The sequence below is a fragment of the Orcinus orca genome, chromosome 9 (assembly GCF_937001465.1).
Source record: "Orcinus orca chromosome 9, mOrcOrc1.1, whole genome shotgun sequence".
NCBI lineage: Eukaryota > Metazoa > Chordata > Mammalia > Artiodactyla > Delphinidae > Orcinus > Orcinus orca.
The window spans coordinates 104553683-104561792 of NC_064567.1; the positions used below are offsets into that span (position 1 = coordinate 104553683).

The 8110-nt window shown below is 38.3% G+C and overlaps 1 long non-coding RNA gene across 1 annotated transcript; it reads right to left on the reverse strand.

Moving 5' to 3' along the window:
* Positions 1-672: 672 nt before the first annotated feature.
* Positions 673-7714, reverse strand: LOC117195913 (uncharacterized). Its single transcript, XR_007479415.1, has 3 exons — positions 7612-7714; positions 7451-7505; positions 673-5098 (listed from the first exon to the last, which is right to left on the reverse strand). It is a non-coding gene; the product is annotated as an uncharacterized LOC117195913 (long non-coding RNA).
* Between the last annotated feature and the right edge of the window lie 396 nt (positions 7715-8110).

Consider the following 8110-nt stretch of genomic DNA (forward strand, 5'->3'; position numbering starts at 1 on the left):
AGACCTAAATGTAGCACTGGACACTATAAAACTCTTAGAGGAAAACATAGGAAGAACACTCTTTGACATAAATCACAGCAAGATCTTTTTTGATCTACCTTCCTAGAGTAATGGAAATAGAAACAAAATAAACAAATGGGACCTAATGAAACTTCAAAGCTTTTGCACAACAAAGGAAACCATAAACAAGACCAAAAGACAACCCTCAGAATGGGAGAAAATATTTGCAAACGAATCAACAGACAAAGGATTAGTCTCCAAAATATATAAACACCTCATGCAGCTCAATATTAAAAAAACAAACAACCTAATCCAAAAATGGCAGAAGACCTAAGTAGACATTTCTCCAAAGAAGACATATAGATTGCCAACAAACACATGAAAGAATGCTCAACATCATTAATCATTAGAGAAATGTGAATCAAAACTACAATGAGATATCATCTCACACCGGTTAGAATGGCCATCATCAAAAAATCTAGAAACAATAAATGCTGGAGAGGGTGTGGAGAAAAGGGAACCCTCTTGCACTGTTGGTGGGAATGTAAATTGATACAGCCACTATGGAGAACAGTATGAAGCCTCCTTAAAAAACTAAAAATAGAATTACCATATGACCCAGCAATCCCACTACTGGGCATATACCCAGAGGAAACCATAATTCAAAGAGACACATACCCCCCAGTGTTCGTTGCAGCACTATTTACAATAGCCAGGTCATGGCAGCAACCTAAATGCCCATTGACAGATGAATGGATAAAGAAGATGTGGTACATATATACAGTGGAATATTACTCAGCCATAAAAAGGAACGAAATTGGGTCATTTGTTGAGACGTGGGTGGATCTAGAGACTGTCATACAGAGTGAAGTAAGTCAGAAAGAGAAAAACAAATATTGTATATTAATGCATATATGTGGAACCTAGAAAAATGGTACAGATGAACCAGTTTGCAGGGCAGAAATTGAGATACAGATGTAGAGAACAAACGTATGGACACCAAGGGGGGAAAGTGTTGGGGGGGTGGGAGTGGTGGTGTGATGAATTGGGCGATTGGTATTGACATGTATACAGTGATGTATATAAAATGGATGACTAATAAGAACCTGCTGTATAAAAAAATAAATTAAATAAAATTCAACACAGTAAAAAGATAAAAGATTAAAGGGAAGTCATAAGCTAGAAGGAAACACTTGCAAATCATGTATTTGATAGATTGTAAAGAACTCAACTTTTCAATTATAACTAAATAAAATTCTCAATTTTAAACTGAGCATAAGTTTTAAAGCCATCTCATCAAAAAAGATATCTGAATGATAAATAAGCAAATAAAAAGATAGTTTCGTTAGTCTTTAGGAAGGTACAAATTAAATCAAATGTCCATTAGAGTATCTGTAATAAAAAGACAGACAGTACCAAGTGTTGGTAAGGACACAGAGAAACAAGAACCCCTGTGCATTGCTGATAGGAATATAAAATGGTACAGCCATCTTCAGGGGCTCCCATAGAGCAGCGTTTTAGGGAATAAATAAATGCACAAATTTTAAAAATAAAAGTTTTAATTATAAACCTAATGTTAGTCAACAGAGTGATGTGATTCAAAAATCCTTACTGTGACCCTCAGATGCACAGAAAACATGCCTTAAGAATAGGCAACAGCCCTGTCCTATACTTGGCTTTTCTTGGTCTAATTTGAGGGTCCTGTCAGTAGCACGAGCAAATCCCCTTAAGAGACACTGGTGAGTGGTCTGTGAAGTCCATTAAATGAAGAGACTGAATGGAGGAATGGAAACATTTACAGATAATTGTAGAGCTGTCACATGGATATTAACTTTTTTCTTTTCCGCAAGGTCTGTGACAAAGACCATTGAAGGGAAGTGAAGGGCATATTGGTTTTAGTTCAGGTAGCACTTTACCTCAGAACAGATGACCAAATATGAAACAGGATGATTTTGATTACCAGTCACTGGAAGTGTTGAAAATGATCAAGGTGACAGGTTACACCTCGGCAAAGCACTGGCAAATTTTAAGCATTAAATGGAAGTGTTGACTTGGGTGACTGATAACATTTCTTTGGGTCAAGAGCCTCCCTGGTAAAGCAGGACTTTGTGCCTAAATGCAAATCAATTGTTATTTAATGAAACCATCAGAAATGTGACCTAGTAACAAACTGCAACTTGCCTTAAAAAGTTAAACTTAACCTAAAGTAGATTTTATGGTGAGCCAACGATAAAAGCCACATGTAAATGCCACTATGCAAAACTCGTAGGTGGTTTATAATTTAGCACAAATCAGAGAAGAATTCTTCAATACCTTGGGGAATTAACTCAGCTAAAATAAAAATGGATTTTAGTAAGGGAAAACACAATCACTTAAGCATAAGAAAGCCTGTTCTAATAAAAAATTAATAATAAGCAAACTAACAAAGTGTATTTTGAAATTTCTTACCATGGAGTTAAATAATACGGAAAAAGAGAAATACTGATACTGTACTAGGAACAAAATGAGGAAAGGATGACCCCAAAAGAGATGTCATGTACAGATTCCCCTAGAGGTGCTGTGTCTTGAACAAGGGAGGAAATATGTAACTAAAATGACACTTATGTCAGATGTAAAGCAAAGTAAATGTGCCCAGAGACAGGGAGGTGGGGAAGAAGGGGAAACGCCTCCCCGTAAAGAGGACCTACTCCTAACACTGGGAGGGGCTCAAGTGTCAAATATCAAAATGTATCAAGTCTTCTATCCGAACCTTTGCCATTTCTCAATATTGGAGGGAAGAAGAAAGAAAGGAAAGAATGAGAGTGAGTCATCTTTGTGCAAAGTGGGGGATGGTTGGGCTCCCTTAGGCTTTACATAGGAGATAGTCCCAGAAAATGAACAGTTAAGGCTTTCATGTTCACAAGGATTTAACCAATGACTGTTGACAAGCTCATGAGCACGACATCAGCTCAGGCCCCCATGCCCTTCCAGGCCCCAGGTGTGCGGTGGTCTCCCATGTGCATTCATCTCCAAGGCTCCCTCATCCTAGGCCCTCAGCTATGCTTCCCACAGCCTAAGTGAAATTCTGCAAGTATCTGCCCTAAACCCCTGCAGCTCATAGCTCCTTTCTGCGGGCCCTCAACACCTGCTCGTTTTTATCTGTTGAACATACTCACCTCTGGGTCTGCTCGCAGTTATTCACTTACATCCACAACTTATTAACTCTGTTATAGTCACAGGCATAAAGAATTTGGATGCGATTCCAGAATTTGCTGTTCTTTTTGAGATTTATTTCCAGGCACTTTGTGACCCTGTAACTTTGAAAGGCCCATATGAAAGAAAGTTTATTATTAGAGCTACAACCAGCAGGGTGTCTTTCGTTACAGGCCTGGCAGCAAGCGGTATGATGAAAGATTTCTCTTTTTAGCTCAGTTAAAATTTAACAAGTGCAAATTCAAGCAAGCAGAGATTTTGTGTTAACAAAATGTCATTCTATGAGTTTGTTTCTTCTGAGATAAAGTCAAGTTTCATAAAAAAGTAAAGCATGCCAGATGTCTAATAGTTCTATCGTCCTTTTCTATAGTTTAAAATTTAGCTGTAACTTCCTAAGGATCAGTATAAAAATGGTGGGATAGAATAATGACAATGAATTATTCATAATAAAAATCTGGGGCCTTAATTTTGCAGGTTATTTATAATTTCCTTTCTTCTTATGGAAACATCATCTTTAGAATTATAGAAGATGTGGGACAATTAAATTGAAAATCATCTGTCGTTGACACAATGACATGTACCTGTACTAAGCACTAAGTGACGGCAACAGTGGAATTCATTATCAGTATTCAGTTCCCATGAGGGTGGCCAGTTTTGCCAAAGGCATTATATGACCATCGCATGTCAATCCTTTGAAAGCTATTTTATCAACGCTAAGGAAATGCACCCTTTTCCTCTTACTGTGGAAATGCAGCTTTCTTTTGTTCACACAATAGCAATTATATCTAATAGTGAATCATCCAGATTTTTGCAAAATCAAATCCATCTGCTTTTATCAGAAAGTAAGTTATTGGCATAGATATTTATGATTGAGTCAGGAACCTTAGACTTCAGTCCTGGCAATTAGCAAAATTCCTAACTGTACTAAACTCTTCTATCAAACAGGAGAATGACTGCACTCAGACGATTTCATTAAGATGCTGAAGGAGAAAATAACGTGCTCCTTGGTTCAGGCCTCTCAAGGAATCTAGGGGTCCCAAGATCACCACCAATCTCACAGTCCTGCACCCAGAAACACATCTGAAACCGTGCAACTTCTTCAACACTTGTGCAGTAGGTTAAAAAAACCCTGAAATCCATAGATACCTTCCTAAGTTCTGTGAGTTTCCCATGAGTACTGTCTCATTCTGTGTTTCCATTTTGATGAGGATAATAAAAACAGATCTTAAAGCGTTTAAAGCCACCACACAATGCTGTACTGTTATATAATTAAGTGCCTCACATTTGTATGTGTTTGTGATCAAATTCATTACAAAACTTACTTTAATTTTAATGTACTAATAAGTGAAGAATGAAGGTAGATTTAACATGCAAATTGTGCATTCTTCCCAAATTACTTTTTGTATGCTGTTCAAATAACTGTCTCACATTTCTCAATTCAACACATTTTTTTTGGAGTGGTTTCTCATCATCAGCCACTCCTCTGTACCCAGAACTGAAGAAATAATGTTGAATGAGAAAACATACTCTTGGGGAATATACATCCTCTCAAGTCAGACAGAGAGGAAGTAAGTGAATCAATACATAAATAATGCCCTTCTTTCATTGATCAGAAAGCTAAAAGATGGTGCTATCTGGTAAGAAGGGGATGGAACCGTTCGGTTGGAACCATCTGGCCAGAAAGCTGCCTCTGATTTCTGATTGTTGGGAAGGAACCTGCAGTGTGAATGTCATTGGAAAGAGGATGCCAGGCTGGGAGCACCTCCAGGTATGAAGCCCTTACCTCGGAAACACGGAATTCCACATACAAAAAGTCCGTATGGCTGGTGTGTCAGTGACTGGCTTACGGCTGCTGTGGGATGAAGCTGGAGCAGTAGCAAGGGGAGGCATGCAGAGCTGTGTAAATCTGGGCAAAAAGGTAGAATATTATGTCAAATGTGATGGGAAACATTCGGATAGCTTTATTATTTTTAAGGTTTATTTTTAAATTTTTATTGAGGTACAATAAGCACATAAAATTGTAAGATATGAAAATATACATTGTGATCACTTGATATGTATAACTTATGAAAGGATTCCTCCCATCTAGCTATTTAAGACCTCCATCACCTCACATAATTATTTTTCTTTTTAGTGAGAACATTTAAGTTTGACTCTCCTAGAAAATTTTAATTCTAGAATACAGTGTTATAAGCATAATACATATAACACATTATTGTGTATGTTTTATTACTGTTTTGGCTTGACATCTTTGGGCTCGTAAATGTGGTTGGAACAATGCCATAGAACCTGGGTTCAAATCCTGTCTCCAGCACTTAATTATGTGATCTGAGTCTGTAACCTTGGTATATATGAATCTTCAATAATTTCATGAAGAGATTTTCTAATTCAACACATATTTGTGAAAAACACCTGTCTACCAGACATTGTGTGTGCTAGGGATTTCCTTACATCATACTAGTAACTCTTTCAGCCAGTTCCATGAGGTAGGCATTGTTATTCCCATTTCATTCACCTGGCAAATGGTGGGGCAGGGATTTATTTACACATCGATTACATGAAATCCAGCATCCTCCAAATTATAGAAATAAAATAATGAATTTAACCATACTCAAGCTGGGGAAGAAACTACTAAGTAAGGGATATGAGGCCAAAGAAAAAGGGCTAAAAAATGATGTTTTAAAACTATATGTTGTTGGGACTTCCCTGGTGGTCCAGTGGTTACGAATATGTACTCCCAATGCAGGGGGCCCAGGTTCAACCCCTGGTCAGGGAACTAGATCCCACATGCATGCCACAACTAAGAGTTCGCATGACACAACTAAGGAGCCCATGTGCCACAACTAAGGAGCCTGCCTGCCACAACTAAGACCCTGTGCAACCAAATAAATAGGTAGATAAAAATATGTATATATAAAAAACTATATGTTGTTCATAAAATTGAAGACCCATAGTGTGAAATTAACAAGAAATCATCTTTTGTGATAAAGTGGAGCAGTCATTTTCTTATCACCCTAAACTGCAAAGGTGTTCAACTCCTACAAACTAATCAAAACTATCAAGGAAAAAATGTATGAGTTCATGGTTTTGGTTAATTCTTCTCTTTGCTGTCTTCCCTGATGTCTTTAGATTCTTGCTCTGCTCATTTCTCTTCTCACTCATACATCTTTAAAAGATGCTTTCGTAAGCAAAGAAGATAAAAACCAGTTATGAGACATGTCATTTAGCTTGAATGAGCTTTAGTCTGGACTGATTTAGGATGTCATCGACCTGGAGTTTGAGATGATGCTCACATTCAACTACTAATTTAGAATCCTCATGGCTGGGAAGGTGTCTAGTCTCCCCTGTAAATAAGAATCAATGAAATGAAGTAAAATAAAATGAAATTGGAGTATGGACTATCATTCTGTTGAGAACACAGTTGACTCTACTTCCACATTTAAATTAGTTAATACATCATCTTTCCAAAAGAAATAAAAGCATGTTAACAACTCCGTAAGAAGAGGTCCTGATAAAATCAATCTGTGTTTACAAAACACAGATGAAAGTCAGTGAGGACAACTCTTGACACAACGTGAAAGGGGAATCGAACGATGTTTCCAGGATGATTTCTAAGGTCCCGTTAGCAATCATGCCAAGACCTAAAATCATCTTAAATGGAGTTTAGCTACTGAATTAAAAGAGACATCTCCAATCTTTTGGAAGTTAATCTAAGTCTGCTTCAAGTTTAAAGACAATTAAAAAGGGAAAATCCTTTGTGAGTTCTGAAAACTTCAAACAAATGTTACCGTTGGTCGTCAGGCATCTCATGCATTAAATAAACTAAGTTAGAATGTATATATTTGGGCCCATGATCACAGCCAACTTCATCTCTCAGTTGGGTCACACGAACAAGGCTACATCAGCTGACTTCAGCCACTAAAAATGTCTTATGCTTAGGCTAAAAATAGTTAATTCACAGGCAGTGCAAACGATCCTGGATCCTGAAATTTGTTTTGACGTTTCCCTATTCTGAGTTGAATGACTGTGCTGTAATTTTTGTGTTGGGAGGGAGGGAGAGAATGTACAAGGAAATTATTTATATTTAATGAAACTGTCATGCAAATGAATCTAGCATCATTCAAAACATGCAAAAATACATTTTCTATATTTTGAATAAACCCTCGGAAAATGATAGGAAAATCCACAAAGGTAACAACTGAGCTTTTCTGTAGGGGGTTATTCTTCAGAGTATAAGCACTGCCAATTTAGCACTCACCTGTCTCCATGCCCAGTGTTGCTGAACAGAGAAAGCATCTGATGATTCCAGCTTGCTGACATGAAACACAAAATAAGCTGGAGTTTAGGAACCGTTTGTATGTTTAATGGCCTCCATGAAAAGTGCTCTCTGGAGGCCCAAGCCCGGCCAGCAGATGTTACCTGCAAATGAGGCTTTTCCCCTCAGACACCAACACACTGTCGCTGAGTTTGCTGCCCACTCTAGACCCTGAGTTGTTGACTGGATGATATGACTAGGTTCAAAAGCAGAGGTTTGAATTTAGGGGAAAATATGCTGTGCTTGGACTTAAAACACGCGGTGGCCTTTTAGTGATGTAAGTGAAAAGAATTGCTCAATGACTCACACCCGCTTAGCTCCGTGTAAATTCTCTTAGAGCAGTTTGATGCCAGGGGTCATGCAATCCGGCCCCTGTGGTTGCTCCAGCATCTGCAAAAGCCTCGGGGCAGCTTTCTGGGACACGTTCTCTGTCCTGGGAGATTCTGCCCTTTCCATGCTCTCCCTGGGCCCCTTGGACGTGGGTGTCGGAGGGCACACAGCTTTGCAACCCAGTCAATACCGTCAAAGACATTTTTATTCCAGTGCTAGGCTTGTTCTTTTTTGATTTTGCTCTTGTTTTCCTTTGCTTTCCACACAGTTCCC